This window comes from Otolemur garnettii, unplaced genomic scaffold (genome assembly GCF_000181295.1).
Source record: "Otolemur garnettii isolate 467f Iridium unplaced genomic scaffold, OtoGar3 scaffold00055, whole genome shotgun sequence".
NCBI lineage: Eukaryota > Metazoa > Chordata > Mammalia > Primates > Galagidae > Otolemur > Otolemur garnettii.
In genome coordinates, this window is record NW_003852450.1 from 9,342,250 (window position 1) to 9,358,655 (window position 16,406).

The following is a 16,406-nucleotide window of genomic DNA, read 5'->3' on the forward strand; positions in this document are numbered from 1 at the left end:
AAGCCATTCTTCTGAACTCAACTGAGTCTTTTATTTCAAGACTTTCCTTTGAAAGCCTAATTTTCCTGGATGTTTGGATTTCAAAATGGCTACCTCAGATGTGAAGTGGAGTGCTCCTAGAATTTTATTTAGTGCATCCTCAGTATGTATTGTGGCCCTTGGAGGAAATGTGCTGCTCTGTCAACATTTGTGGGCAAGAATTGTTTCCCAATTACGTCATGACTTTGTCTTTTCAGTAATGCTGTCAGTTTCCTTAGCAGAAGTCCAGGGAGGGAAACTCTTCTTATTCCTGCTCAAGGCTCAGCACAATTCTTGGCATATTGCAAGTGATAAGAATAGTGAACACGATGATAGGACTTTTAAAAGCAGTTTACTTAATTTGAATGTTTAGATAAGACCCTCAAATCTGGGGGTAGTCTTAGCAAAGAAGAGATGTTTCTCATAATACTGCTCTGGGGGCACAGGTCACAAAGAGGATGGCCAGAGGAGAAGCACCAGCCAAGTCTGCCTGTCGAACAAGTGGTTCAGTGCTGTGAAGCAGAATGGCGAGGCTTACATCTAGGGTTAGAACATTTTGCGTACATTAAGTGTATTTTGAGATAATGGACCTCAGAGTGATAAGGTTGTCGGAGTTTCTAATTACGATGGCATTCTTTTCTGTTGAACCATGCTCAGCTAAACAGATAACCCTGGTCATCAGAATCACATTTCCATGAGTGGAAGATGAATAATAATAATCTCTTTGGAATAATGGAGATAGGAATTAGGCCTTTGCCTCTCCTGTTGCTCTGTCTAACATATTCTTTGTCTCTTCTAACAAATGCTCAGTCATCCTGCAAAGTTCAGTTCAAATACACCTTCCAACACATACCAAGGCCCCTAGCTCAAGCCTGCACACCCCAAGGCTTTCTCTGTAGCGCTTTCACTGCATTCTTGCTGTGTTCACAAATACCACATTCTGGGCATTATGCTGGCAATGAATGGCCCCATATCCCGACTGTACTGTGAACTGGGCAAATATAGGGACCACATTCTATTTTGCTTTGCATACCACCCACTTATCACAGCCCATTGCTCATAATGGGGACACGATACATTTTATCAAGTGAACGAATGATGTTGCAGGAGTCATGTTGCAAGTTATTGACCAAGCCAATAAAACCAAGCACAACAATGGGTTTTATTATGGTTTCTTTGGCTATCTTGGTCAAACACTCGAACAAAGGGGGTGGTCAGCCTTGTTTTATGACATCCCCAAGGCCCTGGTTTCCTTGCTTCCCATTCTTCACCTTTCTCAAACCCTCGTGGCCTATTTTCAATATTCTTGAACATACTGAGCGCATTCCTATCACAGCAGCCTTTTCTCTTTTGCTTTTCTCTGTCTGGAATCACTTTCCTCCAGCCATTTGCCTGACTAGTTCATCATTTCGTCATGCCTCACACCCTCAGAGACCACCTTGACTTTAACCTGATTTGTATTTCCTTATCACACCTAATGCTATTGCACATTACGAAACACATTTTTTACTTACGTATTTATTGTTGATCTTCTCTTTTAGAACATAAGCTCTTAATGACTTTGAAATTTATATTGTTCCTTGTTGGCTCTCCTGCAACAGTGCAAGAGCAATTCAATGGATGAAGAATGAACCTTTCAACAAACAGTGCTAAAGCAATTGGACATCTATAGGCAAATATTGAACCTCAAACCAAGCCCCGAATATCAACTCAAGATAGATCATGCAAAATCAAAACTACAAATCTATCAAACGTCCAGAAAAGAACAAATGAAAATCTTTAGAGCCTAGGGCTGGGCAAAGAGCTTATAGAGTAGACACTAAAAGGATGATTAACAAAATGAAAAATTGAGAAAATGGACCTCCTTGAAATTATAAACACTTGCTCTGTGAAAGTTCCCATAAAAAGGATGACAAGATAAGCTACAGATTGGGAGAACACATTTGCAACCCTTGTATCTGACTAGGGCCTATATCTAGGACTCACACAACTCAATAGTAAAAGCACCTCAAACAACATAATTAGAAAATGGACAGAAGACATATGAAAAATGGCTAAAATAAATACAGGGATAATACCAAATGCTGATGAGCATGAGGAAAGACTGAGTACTCCTACGCTGCTGGTGGAAATATCAAATGTTACATCCACTCTGACATTTATAAACACTTTGATAGTTTTTTAAAATACATACATACATACCTAAAAAATGCACTTATCATATAACCCAGCAGAGAAATAAAAACTTACATTCACACGAAAACCTGTGTGTGAATGTTCCTAGCAGCTTTATTTGTTATAGCCTCAAACTGGAAATAACCTTCAATAGGTGAATAAACCAATGGTTGTAATACATCTATACCAGGGAATACTACTCAGCAATGAAAAGGAAAAAACTATTGATACATGCAATAACTTGGGTGAATTGATTGCAAGGAAATTTTTCTGAGTAAAAAAAGATTACATACTTAATGATTCCATTTACTTAACAGTCTTTAAACAAAATTATGACATGTTCCTCCCACCTCACCTTCTTGAATACCTGGGATTGCAGGGGCCTGTTACCATGCCTGGTATGTATCTTATTTTAATTTAATTTTATTATTATTATTTTTCTTGAGACAGAATTATACTGTATCGCCCTTGGTAGAGTGCCATGGCATCACAGCTCACAGCAACCTCAAACTCTTGGGCCTAAGCAATTCTTTTGCCTCAGCCTCCTAAGTAGCTGGGATTATAGGTGCCCACCACAATATCCGGCTATTTTTTTGTTGCAGTTATCATTATTTAGCTGGCCCAGGGCGGATTTGAACCTGCCACCCTCACTGTACGTGGCTGGTGCTGTAACCACTGTGCTATGGGGGCTGAGCCCCTATTTTTATTTTTTAACAATATATCTATGTAACAAACTGGTAAAATCAGAACAAACTCTGTGGACTGTACCAAAGTCAATCTCCTGGCTTCGATACTGTATTTTAACTATACCGTATTTTAACTATATACGATGTTACTATTGGGAGAAAGTGGGTGAAGGGTACCTGGGACCTCCTGCTACGTATTTTTTCAGCTTCCTGTGAATCTACAATTATTTCAGAATAAGTTCTGAAAGTCCTTATACATGCACAGTTCATTTCGTATGCATATAAATTACCTTGGAAACAAGTGCATAGCAATCTTTGCACCTATTCAAAGATTTACATATTTTGCAGACACTTGCATGAATTGTCCTTCACTTGTGAGAAGGGAGCAGATTCTTGAGTCAGTCCTACTGGGCTACTAGCCACAGGTCTGCCTCTCCGAGCTTGTGCTGTGGCCTTGGAGTCTCAGTTGCTTCTTTGGTGAAATGTCGGTGATCATGGCCACCTCATATGATTATTGCGACAATGAACTGGGCTACCACATATTGGACACGTGATAGTATCTTATGCTCATAATTAGCTTCAATAAGAGAAAATATGGCTATTTTTATTTATTTTTATAAGAGGCAGATTCTAGCTAGATTGCCCAGGCTGACCTTGAGCTCCTGGGCTGCATGCATGTCCCCTAGAGAAAAAATAGTACAACCTTTTAAAGAAAGTTGTCTACTCAAGAACTGTGTGTAGTTCCTGCTTCTTTGGTGTGAGAATAGAGAAAACATATTTGTATTTACTGTTCACTGCCTAAAGAAATACCTGGACCAGGACTGGCATTTTGATAACTCAATACCTTTTATATGAGCTGCTAACTTTTGGGTTTATCGTACCGTTTGGAATGCTACCCAAGAAACTAGCAAAGGACATTACCCAAGGAGGCTTGAGGAGTGATGGAGAAAATAGGGGCTTCACAGGAGCTAGACTTTACAATGCATTGTTTATATGACTTGTAACTTTGTGAAGATGTTACCCATTCGAAACAAAACGTAAAAAGAAAAAATTTGAAAAAAAAATTGAAAACACTGCAGATTTTATCCCAAATTTCCACTTCAACTGTAGTTACTGCATTCTGTCTTTCTTTTTTTTTATCGTGGTAAAATGTGCATAAAATAAAATCTAACAATTTTAAGTGTACAGTTCAGTGCTATCAAGTACATTCATATAGCTTGCAAAAACCATTCCCAATTGTCTCCAGAATATTTTCATTTACACAAAATGAAACTTCATGCTTAGTAGAGTAACTCCCCATTCCTCCTCTCCTCCACATCCTGGTAACCAACATTCTCCCTTCTGTCTCTACAAATTGGACCACTCTAGGTACCTCATATAAGTGGAATCACATAATATTCGTTCTTTTGTCTGACAGCATATCTTGTATTGCACTCTGTGGGATATAAAAGAAGTGTGTAATTTATGAGATAATTCTTTAGAATCAAATTCTAATAGGACATCCCTTTTATCCCAAGTTTCCTGTAATTTGCAAAGAATTTGAATCCCAAAAATCTGACCTATTGACATAGATATTGCCTGGAATAAATATCTAAATTAAAAATAAATACATGGTAAGGATTCTTTTCACTCCATTTTGTTCAAAGGGGTACTTACTAGACCTTTTGTTTTCCATATCCCGAGTTAGACCCTCCCCAGGGTTGCAAATTCGAATAATGAACACGACTAACCCCTTTCCACAAACAGGGTGGATGTTTGATCCTCGGTAGGGAGAATCCTGGGTCATGTAACATTCCATTTGTATGAGAAGAGAAGCATCACAACCTCCAAGAGTACTATTTCTGACTTAGAAATAGTCAGCTGAAGGCAGAGGAATTAGTTTGTCAGTTAGTTGTTTGAGGTGCTATGGAAATCCTCAAGACAGGCACATCTTTGCAAAATGGCAGATGTCTATATATTACAGAGAGAAAAAAAAATTTTTTTTGAGACTGAATCTCACTTTGTAGCCCTGAGTAGAGTGGCATGGCATAATAGCTCACAGTAACCTCAAACTCTTGGGCTCAAGTGATCCTCTTGCCTCAGCCTCCTGAGTAGCTGGGACTACAGGCAGCCCCCCCAGCCCCCAACCCTTGGCTGGTTTTCTATTTTTAGTAGAGATAGGGTCTTGCTTTTGCTCAGTCTGGGCTCTAACTCCCAAGCTCAGGCAGTCCTCCTGCCTTGGGCTCCCAAAGTGCTGGGATTACAGATGTGAGTGAGAGAATTTTCTAATGGCTGGTGTATTGGTTCCCTAAGATAGCTGCAACAAATGACCGCAACTGGGTGGCTGAAAACAATAAAAATTTATTCTCTCATAAGTTTGAAATCAAGATGTCAGCTAGGTCAGTTTCCTTCTGCAAAGAATTTGAATCTTAAAGGTCTGATCTATTGATATAAACAAAAATACCTAATTAAAAATAAATCTACAGGCCAGGGGCAGTGGCTCATGCCTGTAATCTCAGCATTCTGGGAGGCAGAAGGAGGTGGCTTGCTTGAGCTCATGAGTTCAAGACCAGCTTGACCAAGAGTAAGACCCCCATCTTTACTAAAAATGAAAAACTAGGGCAAGAGGATCGCTTAAACCCGAGAGTTTGAGGCTTCTATGAGCTGATGCCATGGCACTCTACCTAGGGCAACAGAGTGAAACTCTGTCAAAAAAAAAAAAATATATATATATATGTATATTTTATATATGTATAAAAAATAAAATGTATATATATACACATACACATATACACACAGTAATGATTCTTTTCACTTACTGGTTTTGGGGAGCAGTAAGAAAGATAACAGTGAACATCCCATCCCTGGAAAGGAAGGAATAAAACTATCCCACGTGTCTTTCTTGGCTTCTTTCTGGTGGTTTCCCCCAGCCCCTGGTATTCTCCTGTGCCTTATTTCTTTTGAGGACACCTGCTGTTGGGGTAGGACTTACATCTGCAAAGACCTTATTTGAAAATAAAGTCACAATTCAGAAGTAACAGGGTTCAGGACTTGACTATACCTTTTTGAGGGACACAATCTGACTCACCAGGCTGTCATTGTTTTCTTTAGGCAACAGATAAGGGACAGAATCTTGCATTGACCTTGAGGCAGTAAGGATCTATCTGCTGTGGCCAGTAGTTATCTTAGAAAATATGCATGTCTGTCCACATGGAAAGTACTGGTGGCCACTTACTGGTTTTGAGGAGCAGTAAAAAAGATAACAGTCAACATCCCATCCTCGGAAAGGAAGGAAAAACATCTATATTGTTAGGATTCTTTCCAGTTATCTCTGCTATAATACCTTTTACCTAGTTCACACAGCCTGTAACAGCCATAAGACTCAGCACTTCTGTGATTCAAATTCAGCAACTTAGACTGAACCAAAGGTCAGTTTTCTTCCTTTGTGGACCTGTGTGTGACGGTCTAGCCAATATCACTGGTTCCTTTGTTTTGGAGCCAATATAGGCATTCATTTTAGGTGGACGTCCTTTATAGGGTAAAAAATGAAGATAAAACATGTCTTTACACCACGATGCTTTTAACTGGGGCAGGAAATCAAATCAAGAGCCTGTAGCACATTCTTTCTGGAAAATCTGTTACAGGAAGGAAGTTCCCTGAGGGATTTTTAATCCTCTTGCTCAGGACTTTGTTTTTAGAGGGCCATGAAAAAAAAATCTCTACAAAATACCCTGCGGGGCATTCACGACATCCTTAGGAAAAATTTATAATGCTATAGCATGATGCTAAAAAGACATAGTACCCAGTGTCCCCCTGGAATCAGGGTCACATTAAAAAATGGCAGGTGTCCTCAGCATTTTTGGACTAGGAAAAGTAAGTCCTGAGAGAGAATACCTTAAGTCAAAAGCTCTGAAAATAGGACCAACTCAAAGAAGGCACGCTGGAATGGAGCAGGAGCAATACAGCAGGAGCAGGCTGTAAGTTTTTTTCTTTTCTCAAGGAAGGTTTCTTTTCTTGGTGTCTTTCAGGAACCCAGGAACTCAAGAGGTTGGGTCCCTGCTGCCTGTCCTGTTGATATTTAGAAGCCTGTGCAGTGAATGAGTTACTCATATCAAAGGGAAAAAAAAGTTGCAATGGAAACAGCAGAGCTAACTGTTTTATGAGGTTATGAGATAAGAAAATGTGAGATGCCACTAAAAGCTGACATTGTTAACCCAAAGAAATCAGTTGTGCTAGTTGGCTTAGGTGAGGAATATGCGGTGGCAATGACGAGGTCTTGGATTTCCTCCACCCTGGGTCTCATCCTCCCTCTGGGGCTTAACTTAATCCTTCTGCAGATGTTTTCAAGTGATCACAGGGAATTTCCCTTCAGACTTAGCTGCAATCTGTGATGGAGTCTGCTTGTCTTACCAACTTGGCTGTTGCATCACTTTATGGAAGCAAAAATATTGTCTGATAATTTCCAGTATTAAAAGTCTGCCCTAGGCCAGGTGCAGTGGCTCATGCCTATAATCCCGGCACTTGGGAGACCAAGGTGGGTGGATTGCCTGAGCTCACAGGTTTGAGACCAGCCTGAGCCAGAGCAAGACCTCATCTCTAAAAATAGCCAGAGATTATGGCAGGCACCATAGTCCCAGCTACTTCGGAGGCTGAGGCAAGAGAATCACGTAAGCCCAGGAGTTTGAGCTATGATGCCACAGCACTCTACTAAGGATGACAGAGTGAGACTCTGTCTCAAAAATAAATAAATACATACATACATAAATAAAAATTAAAATAAATATCTGCCCTAAATATATGGAGTGTTATTTATATGAAATCTCTGTATGATTAACCAAAGTTTTCTAATAGTTAATTTTGGCTCAAGAGTTAAGCACTCATTTAAAAAGTTATCATTCAGTGAGTGCCAGGGAGAGGTCAATTTTTCTGTATGTGTGAAGATGAAAAAAATGTGAATAAAATACACTTGTTATTGAATAGATGCAGGTCTTCCCTATGAGGTTGGGGAGAGAAGAGGACGTGGAGAAAAGGACTTGTTACTAGAGCCAGCTGGACATGCCCTGTTCAGCATGGGGATTCCAACCAGCTTTTCCTCGTCCATGGTGACAAGCCTGAGAATCACCATTATTCATGGAAATGTGTAAGTCCCTTAACTGTATCAGGCAAGAAAGAAGGTCAAGGTCACATAACCACAGCAACACACAGTCTTTCTATGAGAACCGAATTCTGACCACACCTTGACTTGGCTTTGAGGTCTAGCATGGCAAAGCATCACATTTACCAGATGAAGAAAGATTTGTATTAGATTTGCATCATAACCATACGAATTAGTTAATAATAATGAAACACTTTTTATTTTTCAACTAGGGTTTTCTAAACAGAGCCTCCTTTCTATACTGAACGTTGACTTTACCACTGATTGGTTAAGGTTTGGTTCAGGCAGGAGCCCCAGGCTCCTGGCCTGCTTCTCCCCCCAGTTATACGCTGGGAGCACTTTTCACATTTCCCTCTTTTCTGCCAGGGATTTCTGACGGTTTGTTTACAGCTTAAGATAAATACACCAATGTACTACCTCTTTTACTCAATCTTTTCTCTCATTCAAGGTGTGAAGTTCAAACACACAAATGAAATTCCTAGGTGGAGTTTTTTTGGTCTGTCTAACAAGGGTACAAGTGAACTTTTCTAGAACTAGAGTATAAATGTTTTGACACAATGACTAAGCAAATGATCTGAAGTCTATGTTAACCAGCTTGATGAAAGTGTTTCAAATTGTGTATGCAAACACTACACTGTACCCCATGTTTGCAGTAATGTATACAGCTATCATTTAATAAAAAAAAGTAAAAAAAAAAACAAAAAAAAGATAAAGTACCTCCTTGAGGCTAAACTTCCCCCATAGTAGCCAACAACTGATTCTTTGTAGCTCTTACAGCACCTGGTATAACACCTTCAAATCACTGACACTCAGCCGGCAAGGTGGCTCACGCTTATAATCCTAGCACACTGGGAGGATCCCTTGACCTCAGGAGTTTGAGACCAACCTGAGCAAGAGCAAGACCTTGTCTCTATTAAAAAAAAAAATAGAAAAACTGGCTGGGTGTTGTGCAGGCATCTGTAGTCCCAGCTATTTTTTGGTTGCAGCCGTCATTGTTGTTTTGGGTCCGGGCTGGGGATTCGAACCCGCCACCTTAGGTGTACGTGGCTGGCGCCTTAGCCAGTTGAGCTATAGGCGCCAAGCCATGTCACGCTGTCTTAAAAACAAACTTGTGTGTCTTAAAAGCAACCAACAAAAATACCCCCCAATTAACTGACACTCACAAACTTGTGTTGAGTGTATGAATGTAAGTTCCTGAGAGGCTGGTGGACCTGAGGATAGGGCCTTCCCAACTGTGTGAATGAACACATTCAAGTGAATGAATTCTAATAATGATAACTATTTGCATACATTTCTTTTTTCATTCACTCAAAAACTATTGAGGGAGCATGTGCCAGACATTTTGCTGGGAAACTATAGTGAACATAAAAGGGGCGCGTTTCTTTCTTGAGAAGCTCACCTTCTGGCTGGGATAAGCATGTAACACCAGCCAGGGTGAGCACCGGGGGAGTGCTCTGAAGGACCCAGCACAGGACAAGGGAAGGAGAGCTGGAGGGGGCCCACAGAACAGGCCCCCGGGAAGTAGCGCAGAGAGCCAGGAAGACGTTACCAAGGTGAAGAGGGGAACCCACAGTACTGCGGCGAAGGGAAGGATGTTCCTGTAACATCTTTTTGATATTTATAATGTACAGACACTGTTCTGGGTACTGCGGATAAAAGCAGTACAGCCGATAAATAAGGTTCCTGTTCTCATCAGGGATGTATGTGTGGGGGTGTTAGGTGATAATAAAAAGTTACCAGTTGTAGTAAGTGCCATGAAGAGGAGAAAGCAGGGTGGTCTGACAGAGAGTCAGCGGGTGGATGGTTTGGTTGCAACCTTAGACAGGTTAGATTTCTGTTTCTGCATAAATAAGTTCTATCGAGTGCCGTCGATACAGATAGAGTACTGAAAAAAAAAAAGCTTGACTGCTGTGAATGCAGAGTCAGAAGGCAAGAGAGAAAACGTGCAGACAGTCAGGAGGACCCGTGAGGGTGGATTGGATCAAAAAGAGTAGCAGTGGAGACAGAGAAAAGTGGATAGATCTAGGGACTATTTGGAGATAGAGGTGGTAGGTTTTGTTGTTGGAGCAAGGAGACATGGAGAACAAGAGGAGGAGGCGGCTTCAAGATGCCTCCAGGGTCTTCGGCGGGAGCAACTAGCAGCGTTCTTCACCCTTTTCTATCTGACCGTGCACTTGAGCCTATCGTTGGACTTCAGTGGCACACGTTAATTATGTTGACCAAAAAAAATAAAAATAAAAATAAATATAGCTACTGTGCTTTGAACTTCTTTTGAAAATAATTTAATTAAGGATCTTAAGCATTTTTGCAACATAGGAGGAGCCCATAGCTCAGTGGGTGGGGCTTCTGGGCTCTCTACTGAGGGCAACACAGACTCTGTCTTGGAAAAATAAATTTTTTTTTTTTTGGCAATACACTTAAGTTCCTCTCACGGCCACCTGCGTGCTGCAGAACATCGGTGTAAAATCACCAAACTAGAGGGTGATGCTGTCTTTTATTAAGAAGTAGAAGGCTGGGGAGGATCAGGATCAGGTGATGATCTCTCTCTGTCTCTATCTTTCTCTCCCCTCCCACCCCAATAGATTAGATGTCCTTAAGATGTTGTTTCTACAGGATTTCTCCTGAAGTTAAAAGTCTTAAGTTTAAGTATATTAAGAAATAATGATATAATTCCTCAATTAAAAAATGTTACTCTGTTATCCTATTTAATTTTTTTAACTAAACTGAAAAAAAAAACACACAGAAAAAGGATTGTTGTTAATTAATATTGAGATGAGTGAGTCCAGAGAAGTTAATGACATACTCCAGCTCATAAGGAAAGAGCCAGTGTTATTCTAGATGCCGGGGCTCCTGGTGGCTTGTTGCAAGCTCTTAGAAGGGATGACTGATGAGAAGGGCAAGCTTTGCCTCGGAGGGAGCGTCTACATGGACAGCTGGTGGGCACTAATGATCTGGAAGCCTCTTACCCATACACTGTGTCTGTCAGTTACTGCTCTGAAGAGCACAGCCAGAATCAAAGAGTGCCGGTTAGCACAGTGAGATTGCGCTTGGAGAGAGAGAGTAGTGAGACAACTGACGCGACACTGACATAATGTCACAGTAGGCCTTTATAGGGTGGCAAAGGGCAGTCGGAAACAAAAAGAAGACCGAGGGGAGAGCATCGGAGGAACAGAATTAGAGAGCTTTGCAGGTGCTGGGGTATCTGGGGGTCAGAATGTGAGTTTCTGGCATCGGTCACTGGATGCATGGTGACGGCATTCATCAATGTAGGAAGTGGACCAAATACACACTCATCTCACTCCAACTGTAAGAATAAATATGTATATTATACCATAACAGCCATTTCCTTAGGACTTCTATACTTCATTTAAAATATAATTCTCATTGAATTTACTTATTTTTTAAGACAATATTCAGAAATTATGGTGTGTCTTTTGAACACAAAGTTTATAAAAATCATCTAAGATACTAGAGTGACAGCAAGCATAATTTTTAATTGTCTTTCCCTTGGCCATCTAATTTGCCTTTCTATCGCTTTAAAATAACACAGGCTCGGCATCTGTGGCTCGAGCAGCTAAGACATCAGTTACATATACCTGAGCTGGCGGGTTTGAATCCAGCTGGCCCACTGCAACCAAAAAATGGCTGGGGGTTGTGGTGGGCACCTGTGGTCCCAGCTACTTGGGAGGCGGAGGCAGAAGACTCCCTTGAGCCCAGGAGTTGGAGGTTCCTGTGAGCTGTGATGCCATAGCACTCTACCCAGGGGGACAGCTTGAGGCTCTGTCTTAAAAAAAAAAAAGTAAATAAAATAAAATAAAATAAAATGACAGCTTTAGAAAATCATTACCACCACTGTCATTTGTCATTGTATTTCAGATTTCATTTTTCATAGCATGTGGCGCTTTGAACAGGTACGAATTAGTACCCATGTTCTATACCTCTTAAACGGGGTCCAGGTTCTTTTCATGTGACTGCAGATCTGCATACCCCAAAGACAGATTGCTAAATACAGTAGTCGGCTGTCTCCATTACAATGTCAATAACCACGTTAGTGCCCCTTATGGAACACTTCAAGGTAATTGACATCTGTTTTAAAATCTGGTTGAATAAACTTCCTTTACTCTCCTATTAATGTTTGTGGTAAAGATAATCAGGGAGATGTTGAAAACAAGCCATCTGTTCAGTGACAATAAAGGCTTCAAATGGTCTCTTTGGATACATACTCCATTTGGAGTACGGCAAATGACTCCTGCAGATTATTTGACAATTTTCACACAGATAAAAAGATTTGAGACGCACTTTCTTCTCACCTTTAATGTATTGCTGAGTGACACGCACTTCTGGCATTTATTAATGCAAAAAATAAAAGCAGAACCCAAGTCTGCTGACATAGCAGTCACCGTGGGGCTGGGGACCGGGTGAAGAGTTGATGAAGATTTATTTCCCCGGGATGTTTACTGCACAAGTATTCTTGTATGAGTTTGGTTAGTGTAGAAGCAAGAGACGATTATTCCTGGAAAGTTCTCTTTGCTTCAAATGTCCAGAGTTCAAAAAAGTATTAAGTAACAAATATCTGAGAAAAGAAGTACTTAAAAACAAGAGTTATAGTCAGCAAATGATTAATACAAGCCTGATGCTAATAAGGCCAAGAATTCAAAAAAGCTGGTGACATTTACCATGTCTACTTTTCAGTCACTTATTTCCTGGGTATATTCTAAGCCGTACCATATTTTCTGACTTATTTTTTCCTCCCACTCTCTTTAAAAACGGCTCCTTCTTAATGTATAATCTAAAAATATTTGTATAATATCCTAAAATATCAAGACAGTGGAATTCTTACACCTTACATTTCGTATTTGCTATTGAATTCTCCTTAGAGGCAGTGGATTTAGTCTCTATTTGCTTATCCACGTGACCGACGCTATGATAGCTCCCTCCCGGGAACACCATGACCAGACTGAGATAACTGGTGACAGTGCCTAGCACAGCCCAAAGGAAAAATGTCTCCTCCTTTCTTCTTCTCTTCTGTCTTCTCTCATTTACTTTCTTATTTCCCTTCTTCATTCTTTCTTAGTTTTAAGTCTTAAATTCATAATGTCATCTTTGAAATCCTATCTGTGGATCTGTCTCAGTCCAAATGAAGAGTAGAGGCTCTTTGTATAGAACGGTGGAAGGAAGGAAAGAGGACGGGAACATGGAGGAAAGAAAGAACAGGGAGAGAAAGGAAGGAGCGAGGGAGACTTACAATGGGAAAGCTTTTCTTTATTAATCTTCTTGGCATTTAAATTTTTGTTCTGGCTCACGTTTTTCTTTTTTTTTTTTAACTTTATTGTTGGGGATTCATTGAGGGTACAAGAAACCAGGTTTCACTGATTGCATTTGTTATTTAAAGTCCCTCTTACAATCGTGTCTTGTCCCCCAAAGGTGTGGCACACACCAGTGTTTTTCTTTTTCTTCTTGTTTTTGTGACAGGGTCTTGCTCTGTCCCTCAGGCTGAAGTGCACGAGCGTCATCATAACTCACTGCTGTCTCAAACTCCTGTGCTTAAGTAGTCCTCCTGCCTCAGCCTCCCGAGTAGGTGGGACTAGAGGCACACACCACCATGCCCAGATAATTTAAAACATTTTTTTTTTTAAGGCTGGGAGACCAAAGTGTAGTTCAGGAGTTCAAGACCAGTGTGAGCAGGAGCGAGACCTCGTCTCTACAAAAATGAAATAATTAGCCAGGCATGGTGGCGGGTGCCTGTAGTCCTAGCTGCTCTGGAGGCTAAGGTGGGAAGATAGCTTGAACTCAGGAGTTTGAGGTTGCTGTGAGTTAGGCTGAGGCTCTGGCACTCTAGATTTGACAACAGAGGGAGACTCTCTCTCAAAAAATAACAAAACACCAAGAAACAAACAAAAAATAAAACTTCTTTTAAGAGACAGAGTCTTGCCTGATTGTCCAGGCTTGTCTCAAACTTCTGGCCTCAAGTAATCCTCCTGTCTTGACCTTCTAAAGTGCTGGAATTACCGGTGTGAGCCACCACACTTTGCTTTACATTTAAAAAATAATACTAAAAAATAGACAGTGAAATAGATAAACATTCTGGATATCTGGCAAAATTCCACAAATAAAATGCTGTGTCATATTGAATGACTGTTCAGTGCTGTTTACAAATCTACTTGCATTTGCTGTGATCCTTGACTTACGAGTTTCTAAAATGGATTTTTCCCCTTTTTTCTTTTCTTCTTTAGAATAAGTAGAAGCTCTTAGAAGATATAAAATGGATTTTTAAAGTTTAACTTTTATTTGCGATAATTGTAGATTCACATGCTATTGTAAGAAATATTACAGAGATAGCCCGTGCTTTCTTTACCCAGTTTCTACAAGTTGTAACATTTTGCAGAATTGTGGGACAATATCACAACTAGGATATTGACAGTGATGGAGTCAAGACACACAATGTCTACATTACCACGAGGATCTTCATGTCCTCGGATGGTCATGTTCACTTCCCTTTCATTCCCACCCCTCCTTAATCCCTGGGAACCATGAATCAGTTCTCCATTTTATTATTTCATAGTTTTAAGACTATTATACCAATATAAAAGGAATCATGTGGCATGGAACCCTTTGCAGTGGGCTTTTTTCATTCAGCCTCTTTGGAGATTTCATCCAGGTAGTTGAATGTATCAGTGGCTCATTCCCTTGCATCGCTAACTAGCATTCCATGGTACGAATGTGCTGCAGTTGTTTAACTATTCCCCCATTGCAGGTCATCTGTTTTTCTCCCTACTTTTTCTGCTATTGCAAATAAAATTGCAACAGGCAGTAATATTTTTGCTTTCCTTTCTGTGTGGTAAATGCCCCAAAGTGCAATTCCTAGGTCACACCATGTGTTACAGTTTGATGTTAAATTTCTAAGAAGCTGACAAAATGAAGCTGGATGTGGTGGCTTACACCTGTAATCATAGCACTTTGGGAGGCCGAGGCAGGCGGATTGCTTGAGCTCAGGAGTTGGAGAGCAGCCTGAGCTAGAGTGAGACCTCCCTCCTACTAAAAATGGAAAAACAAAAACAAAAACTAGTTGGACATTGTGGAGAGTGCCTACACAATAAGTCTTGAAGTCAGGTGGATTGATTCTTCCCACTTAATTCTTATCTTTCAAAACTGCTTCTATTTCCTAGTCTTTTGCCTTTTCACATAAATTTGGAATAAATTTTCTATCTCTACAAATTTTTTTCAAGGATTTGGATAGAAATGGTGCTTCAGAATCGACATTTTTTCTATATTGAGTCTTTCAATTCATGAGCATATACCTCTCCATTTACTTACATTTTCTTTGATTTCTTTCATCAGTGCTTTGTGGCTTTCAAAATATAAGTCCTGTATATGTTCAACACATTTATATCCAAGTGTTTAACTGTTATCATATTTGTAATTTTGATGTATGTATATTTATTGTGGGTATGAAGAAATACCACTGATACATGTATATATATATTTTTTTCTTTCTTTTTTTTTGAGACAGAGTCTCACTATGTTGCCCTGGGTAGAGTGCTGTGGCGTCACAGCTCACAGCAACCTCTAACTCTTGGGCTTAGGCGATTCTCCTGCCTCAGCTTCCCGAGTAGCTGGAACTATAAGTGCCTGCCACAATGCCCAGCTATTTTTTTGTTGCAGTTTGGCCGGGGCAGGGTTTGAACTGCCACCCTCAGTATATGGAGCCGGCACCCTGCTCACTGAGCCACAGTGCTGCCCACATTGAGATTTCTGTACATAAACAATCATGTTATTGGCAAATAAGAATGGTTTTATTTCTCCCTTTGTGATCTGTTTGCCTTTTATTTCTATGGCCATATTGCAGCAGTTAAACTCCCAGCACTAGGTTGAATTAAGAGAAGTGAGTATAGACATCCTTGTCTTAGTCTCAATTAAATATAACATTGACTATATTTTTAAAACAGATGATTTTTATGAAGTTGAGGAAGGTCCTCTTATTTTATTTTTCTGAAAATTTTTATTATGAATGAGTACTGAATTGTGTCAAATGCTTTTTTTCTTCATCAATTGAAATGACCATGTGATTTTTCTTTTTTGGTTCAGTAATAGAGATATGTTAACTTTTGAATTGAATTGAGCCAGGCTTGCATCCCTAAAATAAATCCTCCTTAGCCATGATGTGTGATTCTTTTTGTATATTGGTAAGCTATAGTTGCGATTACGTTATTAGGGAATTTTACGTCTCTATTGTACTGTCGTGGTCTAGTTTTAGTATTAGGGTAATGCTAGTTTTATACAATGATTTGAAAAAATGTTCTATTTCTGAAGGGATTGTGTAGAATTGCTGTTATTTCTTCTTTGCATGTTTGGTAGAATTCGTCAGTGAAATCTTCTGGGCCTACATATTTCTA